Source organism: Enhydra lutris, unplaced genomic scaffold (assembly GCF_002288905.1).
Source record: "Enhydra lutris kenyoni isolate GAN:26980312 unplaced genomic scaffold, ASM228890v2 scaffoldscaffold42, whole genome shotgun sequence".
Classification (NCBI taxonomy): Eukaryota; Metazoa; Chordata; class Mammalia; order Carnivora; family Mustelidae; genus Enhydra; species Enhydra lutris.
Genome location: NW_019154126.1, coordinates 11365040 through 11373669, shown reverse-complemented (window position 1 = coordinate 11373669; position 8630 = coordinate 11365040). Strand labels below are relative to the sequence as shown.

The window sequence follows — 8630 nt, the reverse complement described above, 5'->3', positions numbered from 1 at the left end:
TGTGTGTGTGTGTGTGTGTGTGTGTGTGTGTGTGTGTGTGTGTGTGTTGAAAAAAACCTGTAATGGGAGGGGTCTTGATTTTCTTCCTTTAGTTTTTTGGGGTTTCTTTTTTTCAAGTGTTGTATAGTGGTCATACAATCATTTCTAATCCCAAGGAAAAAAGCCAAAGTGCTATTTTTAAAATAACTTTACTTTCTAGATCAAGTTCAGCTGTCTGAATGAGCCACTTCAACACCCATCTGATTTCTCCCCTCCCTGAATTCCTCCCAGCCTGTGACCACTCCAGTGCACCCATCCCTTCATGGAGACTACAGATGCTTGCTCTCTGTTCCATGTTGGTATCGTGCCTCCCCTTAGCCACAGAGTGCCCAGAGGGCAGGGTCTGGCATGTCTTTGCAGGAACAGAGGTATTATTGATAACCTGGGCCTGAGCTGGTGCCAGGAGTCATTCAGTTCTCTGAACAAAGGTGCTCTCTCTCTGTCTCTGGAGATGAAACACAGAGCAGCTTTCTGGTCTCCGGATGGGCTATCTAGGAGAACGGAAGGGAAAGGATGCATTGGCACGGTCTGTGGAAGAACATGCAAGTGAGGTCTGTGGGTTAGAAGTGTGGGCCAAGCTGGCTAGGGTCCCTGTCTGTCCAGGAATCTGGTGAATGTATGGCTTGTATTCTGAGCTCTCCACAGTTCTGGCAGCTTGACATGTATTAAGGCAGACCCAGGGAGGAGAAGAACTGAACCGTGTCAGGAAGTCTGGGCAGCGACGAGAGGAAAATAGGCACAGAGGGCCCTGTCTTGACATCCTTGTGGGGATGGCTTTGAAGACAAGCCTCTGTGGGGGCTCTATTAGGCTAAGTCCTGCATGGCAGGCCTGGGAAACCAAAGGGACTGGAAATGGAGGTAAGACCCCAGCCTTCTTCCTCCTAGTAGATGTCAAAGTGCTTCCAACTTGGAATAAGAAAGCATCATCTTCTGTGACTTCCCAGTTGTACCCCAGCACTGGGGAATATATTAGGCTGTAGCTTCCCTAACGTTTGGACACACTAGCACTACAAAATGCTTGAGGATGAAAGGGTTACAGAGTCAAATAAATTTGGGGACCAGATTCACAAGGCAGAAGCATATTAAAGATTCTGACAAGTCCTGCAGCTGGAAAATCCCAGCATCCCTCCAAATTTAATTGACCATACCATCTTTATTCATGGAGCACCTATTTAAATATAGGGCCTGTTTGGAGAAGATCTGAATTGGTTACTTTATGGCAAGAGAGTCCATAGCTAGAGTGGTATTTGTCAGTAACTCAATTCCATTTCCAAGAAAAGGCATAAATTGGGGTACCTGGCTGGCTCAGTCAGTAGAGCATGTGACTCTTGATCTCAGGATTGTAAGTTCAAGCCTCATGTTGGGTGTAGAGATCACTTAAAAATAAAATCTTGGGGCGCCTGGGTGGCTCAGTGGGTTAAGCCTCTGCCTTCGGCTCAGGTCATGATCTCAGGATCCTGGGATCGAGCCCCACGTCGGGCTCTCTGCTTAGCAGGGAGTCTGCTTCCCCCCACCCCCACCGCCTGCTGCTTGTGATCTCGATCTCTGTTTCTCTGTCAAATAAATAAATAAAATCTTTAAAAAAATAAATAAAATAAAACAAAATAAAATCTTAAAAAAAGAAGAAGAAAAAGCATATTTTAATAAGTATTACATATTTGGGTCACTGCCCTGCCCTCAAATAATATACTGGCCAATTGACAGATTAATAACTGGAAAAAGTTGTTTTTGTTTTTGTTTTTTTAATGACAACATAATAGGCTGTGAGCACGTCATTGATAGGGACAAAGAATTGTCTAAGAAAGAGAGTGGTCAGTGTAAGCAGGAAAGCTTCTAGCAGAGTACCGGTATAGAGAAAGATGCAAGTTTTTGAAGGATGAACACAGAATGCCTCAGGAGGGAGAACCAGGGGAAGCATTCTAAACTGGGGTTCTTTGCTTTTGATAAAGCAAAAAATCCAACACAGGAAGGATAAATATAGATGTGGACACACGGAAGAAGGAAAATTGTGTCCCTCATATGTCCAACTTTGGACCAGATTAGAAAGATTAGGGTAATCTGTTCTGACCAGTGAGATTAAGAGAAAAAATGGCATCTCATCCTATGACCTAGTTAGATTCTGATTACCACCCTTTTGAAAAACAGCCCAGCTCAGGGCATGGAGCTCAAAAATCATTTTCATTTGTATATAAACAAAGCCTTAAGCATATAATAAATCTGTCCTAGAAACAGCAGCCCTAGACATCTCATTACATGTACACCATCCTTCATGTCATCATTTCTCCTGACATCTCTGGGAACTCAGAGCAAGTGACAAGCCATGGCCATTGCTGCCAGGGCAGGCTCCTGCCCCAGCTCTCTGCTGCTGGACAGTCCCCAAGGTAGGCTGGCTACCTGGCTACCCAACTGGCTGTCTAGCTCAGGAGCCTGGCTCTTAATTTGTTTTGATTTTTTGTTGTTGTTTCTGTTTTTGCTGAAGTAAAGCAAGGGAAGTGGTTACTCTAAGATGAATTGTCAATAATGATAAAATTGTTAAAATTGGAAAAGAAAACAAAGTCCCTCGGCCCCAGATCCTTGCCACTTTCATGTCTTGGAATAGCTGATTCTAGGAAGAGCAACTGGAGATGGACAGATAGAGAAGCAGCTGCTGGAAGCCTGGACAGGAAGGAGGCCAATCCTTGAGGCTCTCATCCTTATAGAAATAGCTGGGGAGCGAGAGAAGCAGAGACTAGCTGTCATGTGGCACAAAGAGGATGGGGATAGAGTGTTCCAAGTATAGGAATAACTGTTCAAGGAAAAGATGAGAGGGGCGCCTGAGTGGCTCAGTGGGTTAAGCCTCTGCCTTCGGCTCAGGTCATGATCTCAGGGTCCTGGGATCAAGCCCCACATCAGGCTCTCTGTTCGGAGGGGAGCCCACTTCCCCCTCTCTGCCTACTTGTGATCTCTCTCTGTCTGTCAAATAAATAAATAAAATCTTAAAAAAAAAAAAAAAAAAAGATGAGAGCGAGCTTATGTGTGATCGCACAGGGGGTCTGTCTGGCCTCAAGGCCAGAATCACTACATTTGATTCTCAGGACAACCTTCAACCTCATGGTGGTGGTGGGGGTGGTTATCAGCATTTTAGAGATAAGATCGCTGAGGACCCCCTTTTCCTCACTGGGGTCCTACACAAATTTTAAGAACAAGACGGAGCAGTAGGTGAAGGTTGAAATGTCGCCTTTACGGCTCAAAATCGAGAGTATGAGGAGCCAGCAGTGTAGACCAGTTCTGGTTGTTCCACATCTTCACCAACATCTGGTAGTGTTACTATTTTTAATTTAGCCGGTTGAGTGAGTGTTAATAAAACCATATCACATTATGGTTTCGGTTTGCATTTCCCAGGTGACTAAGGATGTTGAGCACTTTCTCATGTTCTTATTGGCCATTTGTATGTATTCCTTTGTAGAGTTTCTGTTTAAGTCTTCTGCTCATTGTTTTTTTTATTGGTCTGTGTTATTATTAGAGATTGTTTATGTTTTCGATACAATATTTTGTCAGTTACAAATTTTTAAATACTTCATTCAAGGTTTCAAAGATCTCTATTTTCTTATGTGAGTGTTATATAATCCACCTTGAACTAATTTTTGTGTATGGTATGAGATCGGAGTCAACATTCTGTTTCTACTTCTTACAGATATCCAATTGTTCCAGCACCATTTGACAAAAATTTTTCCTTTCTCCATAGAATTGCTTTGCTGTGTCTGTCAAAAATCACCGTCTCTGTGTGATTATTGTGTTCCTTATCGGTTTGTCTCCCCTTAAGTCAATAACAATTGTCTTGATTTCTATCACTTTTTTAGGTCTTAACAGTGCATGGCATAAGACCTCCAACTGTGTGTTTCTTCTTTTGTTATTCTGCATGCTTCTCTACTTCCATATACATTTTAGAAGCACTTTAGGGAGATTAATTTGGGGAGAATTGCAATATTAACAGTACTGGGTCTTCCAATCAGGGGCATAATGTTCCTTTCCATTTATTTTGATCCTCTAATGCCTTGCAACAATGTTTCATACTGTTCTGTAGAGAGGCTCTGCACAACTTTTGTTGAATTTATCCCTAAGTATTTTATGGGGTTTTTTTAAATGGAATTTAGATTTTTTATTTTCTGTTTAGCGCTAATATATACAAATGCTATATATTTTTGTGTTGACCTTTTATCCTGCAATCTTGTTCAATTTCCTTTTTATAGTAGGCTTTTATAGATACTTAAGGATTTTCTATGTATGCAGTCATGTTGTTAGTGAATGAGTTTTCCTTCTCTCTTTCTAATCTGGATGCTTTATGTTCCCTTAGCGCAGCAACTGAAGACTGTTGTAAGAGGTTGCTTAGAAGTGGAAGAGTACCATCTCGGGGAAAGTGTAGTCTCTCACTAAGTGTGGTGTCAGCAGTTGGTTTTCTGCAGGTGTCTTTTATCAGAATGAGATCATTTCCTTCTCCTTCTAGCCTGTTCACCAGCTTGGCTTGTCGTTACTGTAACTGGCTTTTTTGTCAAATGTTTTTACTGCCTCTACTGAGATAATCCTATGATTTTTTTCTTTTATGATATGATAATATGATAAATTACCTTGATTGACTTTCAAATGTGAAACCCACACCTTGTATTCCTGGAGTAAACACTACTTAGTGATACTGGATTATCCTGATTATTTACTGCTGAATTGTACCTCTCCTATTTTATTTAGAGTTTTGAGGTCTGTGTTCCTGGCGACCGGTCTGTAGTTACTTTGGAATATCTTTTACTGGTTTTGGTGTCAAGGTAATACTGGCCTCCTAGAATGAGTTTGGGAGTATTCTCTCCTCCTCTTCTTTCTCAGAGACTGTGTGTAAGATTTCACATCATCTCTTCTGCAAATGTTTGATAAAATTCACTGGTGAAGATATCAGAACTAACAGTTTTCTCTGAGCCTGGAGTTTTGTGGGAAGTTTTAAATTACAGCTTCATTTTCTTTACAGATAGATATATGGATATATGGCTATTCAGATCTTCTATTTGACGCCAGCTGCCAGATTTATTGGCAGAAAGCTGCACATAATATCCTGTTCTTAATCTATTCCTGTTTCTGTGCTGTGTATTGATGACCCTCTTTCATTCCTAAAATCGGAAGCTCACATTTTCTCTTTTTCTCTTTTTATTGATTTTATTAATCTTTTCAAAGAACCAGCTTTGGTTTTCATTGGTTCCCCCCCACCGCTTGTCCATTTTCTATTTAATTGACTTACACTCTTTATTACTTCTTTTCTCTTATTGGTTTTATTTTTTTCTAGCTTCTTTTTTTTTTTTAAAGATTTTATTTATTTATCTGACAGAGAGAGATCGCAGGTAGGCAGAGAGAGAGAAGAGGAAGCAGGCTCCCTGCGGAGCAGAGAGCCAGATGTGGGGCTCGATCCCAGGACTCTGGGACCATGACCCGAGCCAAAGGCAGAGGCTTTAACCCACTGAGCCACCCAGGTGCCCCTTTTTTCTAGCTTCTTAAGAGGGAAGTTTAACTCTAATAAGCTTATTTCTTTTCTTCTTTCTTCTTTCTTCTTTTCTAATATAAGCATTTAAAGTCATAGAGTACTCTGTCAGTACCCCTCTAGTTACATATCACAAATTTTGATATGTTGTGTTTTTGTCATTGGTTTCTGAACTCCCCTGTGATTCCTTTGACCCATGTGTTATTTAGAAGTATGTTGTTTAATTTCCAGATAGGGATTTTCCAGATAACTCTTGCAATAAAATGTATGGTCAGAAAATCAATTTTACATGACTTCAGTCCTTTGAAATTTATGGAGACTTGTTTTATGGCCAGCACTTGGTGTATGTCGATAAAAATTTGGGTTCACTTTGATTTCTGCAGTTGTTGACTGTCATGTTTTTTCAACATCAAGGTCTAAAAAAAAAAAAAAAATTTTAAGGAATGCCTGGCTGGCTCAGTCACTTGCACATGACCCTTGATCTCAGGGCTATGAGTTGGAGTCCTGTGTTGATGTAGAGCCTACTTTAAAAAAATTTGTTTTTTAAAAACTGGGATTCTGGGGCGCCTGGGTGGCTCAGAGGGTTAAAGCCTCTGCCTTCGGCTCGGGTCATGATCTCAGGGTCCTGGGATCGAGCCCCGCATCGGGCTCTCTGCTCCGCGGGGAGCCTGCTTCCTCCTCTCTCTCTGCCTGCCTCTCTGCCTACTTGTGATTTCTCTCTGTCAAATAAATAAAATCTTAAAAAAAAAAAAAAAAAAAAAAAAAACAAACTGGGATTCTCCTCACACCTTTTTTTTTTTTAAAGATTTTATTTATTTATTTGTCAGAGTGAGCACTGGTAGACAGAGTGGCAGGCAGAGGCAGATGGAGAAGCAGGCTCCCGCTGAGCAAGGAGCCCGATGTGGGACTCGATCCCAGGACGCTGGGATCATGACCTGAGCCGAAGGCAGCGGCTTAACCAACTGAGCCACCCAGGCATCCCATCTCCTCACACCTTTTAAGGTGGTAGCTACAGTTTGCTTATACATTTAAATAATTACAAGTGACTTTAGGCATATTATAGGCATTCACATTTTTAAGTAGAGTTACCATATTGCTCTTTTAAATATATGGAAGGGAATCCAAATACAGTAGTGATTTCACAGCCACCATCACCCATTTTCTTCAAAAAAAAAAAAAATGCATGAACATGCTCTTCTTTAACACTTGGAAATTTGGTGTACTTCCCTCTTCCTCCTTGAACCCTTATTTGCAATCTGTTGGGCTGATATGGCAAGTAGCAAGACCCTAGAGCCTTTCCATTCCACTTCTTCACAAAGTATTTTCCTAATGCGGTGTATCTTTAAGCTCGTAAGTAATTTATTTATCACCATATCACACTTCTCTATCAGTGTTTTGTGTTTTTTGGTGTTTGGGGTTTTTTTCTGAAACCATAATCACTGGTGTTAGAATTTTTTCTTCTGGATTGAGTTGTCATTACAGTTAATATTAGTGCATAACTGATCAAACAACATAATTACTACTTACTAAATTAGAAACAACAGTTGATGACTTATAGGTGTTTCATTAAACACTTCTTTGTGAAATGAGTGTCATTGTTTGCAAATTAGATTATGTATGTGTGGTTGAGTATTCTTTTTAGGTTGGGACAAGATTCAGCAACATCATTTTTCCTATTTTTTCATTTTTATTGATAGAAGAGCTGATGGAACTGATGAACTGATGAAACTATGTATTTTTCTTGTAAATACATAGATGAGACAAGGATTTTTAGTACAGTAGCTGTCACCCAATTCTTTTAAAGTCTTCTGAGTTATAAGCCAAAAATCTCTAGTGATCTATCATGAAATATTATTTATAAAGACCTATCAGCTGACAGGTCTTTTAGGCCTTCTTTCAATTTTGATCAAAACACAGAATTGGAAACCACTGGAGTTGGAAAAGGATTTGTTACCTGTCATTAAATTCATTTGTTCTCCCAGTTTCTGGAAAATAGAATAAGGATTTTCTCAAGACTTCTAAAATTATTTATTATTAAATTATTATTTGCTAATAAAATATTTTTTAAAGATTTTATTTATTTATTTGACAGACAGAGATCACAAGTAGGCAGAGAGGCAGGCAGAGAGAGAGGGTGGGGGAAGCAGGCTCCCTGCCGAGCAGAGAGCCCGATGCGGGGCTCAATCCCAGGACCCTGAGATCATAACCTGAGCTGAAGGCAGAGGCTTTAACCCACTGAACCACCCAGGCGCCCCGCTAATAAAATATTTTAACAAAAATTTCATCACAAGCATAACTCCCATTAATTTTATAAAACAGTGGAAGCTGTGTATTTTGTCCATTGCTTCAGGGGACATCCCACCTAACCAGATTGCAAAGAATATTGTGTCGCTCCATTATAAAATCAAACCAGCCCCCTGCAGCCTTGCTGTCATCAAAAGTCTGACTTTTTTTTTTTTTTTTCAGATTAAATAAATTTGCGAATATACCTCCTAGGACAACCATCTTCTGAGTTCTGCTTCTAAGATAAATAGGTAAGGCACAGAGCCTTACCTTGGGTTTGCCTCTGCGATGACATCAATCCCCTTGCCTATGGCTTTTCCCTCTGACATTCTTTTGACTTTATTCTTACCAGAAGTTCCTCAGAGCAGATAATTCTGAAGGGTTTTACTCCCTGGAGCAATAAATCTCAATAAGATTCAGAAAGACTTTGGAAGGTCTTTTGTTAGATGTAGAAAGGAGAACCCACACCTCTATCCAGGCACATTCTGGGACAGAACAGACTTGGGAAGAGAATGTATGGAAATTGGGGACCTAGGTCTTGATCTTCTTAAAATGGTCTGTGGCCTACACACCAAGCGAGATCCCAGGCACTCCATTCTGAAATTCTCTGGCCTAAGAAGCCTAAGGCAGGTGCAGATTTACAGATGAGGGTCATGAAAAAAAACGAGTGGGAGAGGCAGCAAAGGAACTGTCAGTGGGTTAAAAGATTTCAAAGAGGAAGGTGAGTTTATGGCAGAAGGAACCACATGCGTCTAGTCAACATGGGCCCCCACTCTCCGAGGGATCTCGACAAGTTTGGAAAGTGCTTCTT

At 40.6% G+C, this 8630-nt stretch overlaps 1 protein-coding gene across 1 annotated transcript in view; it reads left to right on the top strand.

Moving 5' to 3' along the window:
• LOC111155542 (minichromosome maintenance 10 replication initiation factor) overlaps positions 1–8047 on the top strand; it is an 83215-nt gene extending 75168 nt beyond the window's left edge. Inside the window, exon 21 of the mRNA XM_022515751.1 lies at positions 8003–8047. The gene's annotated coding sequence lies outside the window, so the exon portion shown is untranslated. The remainder of the gene's footprint in view (positions 1–8002) is intronic.
• The last annotated feature ends 583 nt before the right edge of the window (positions 8048–8630 follow it).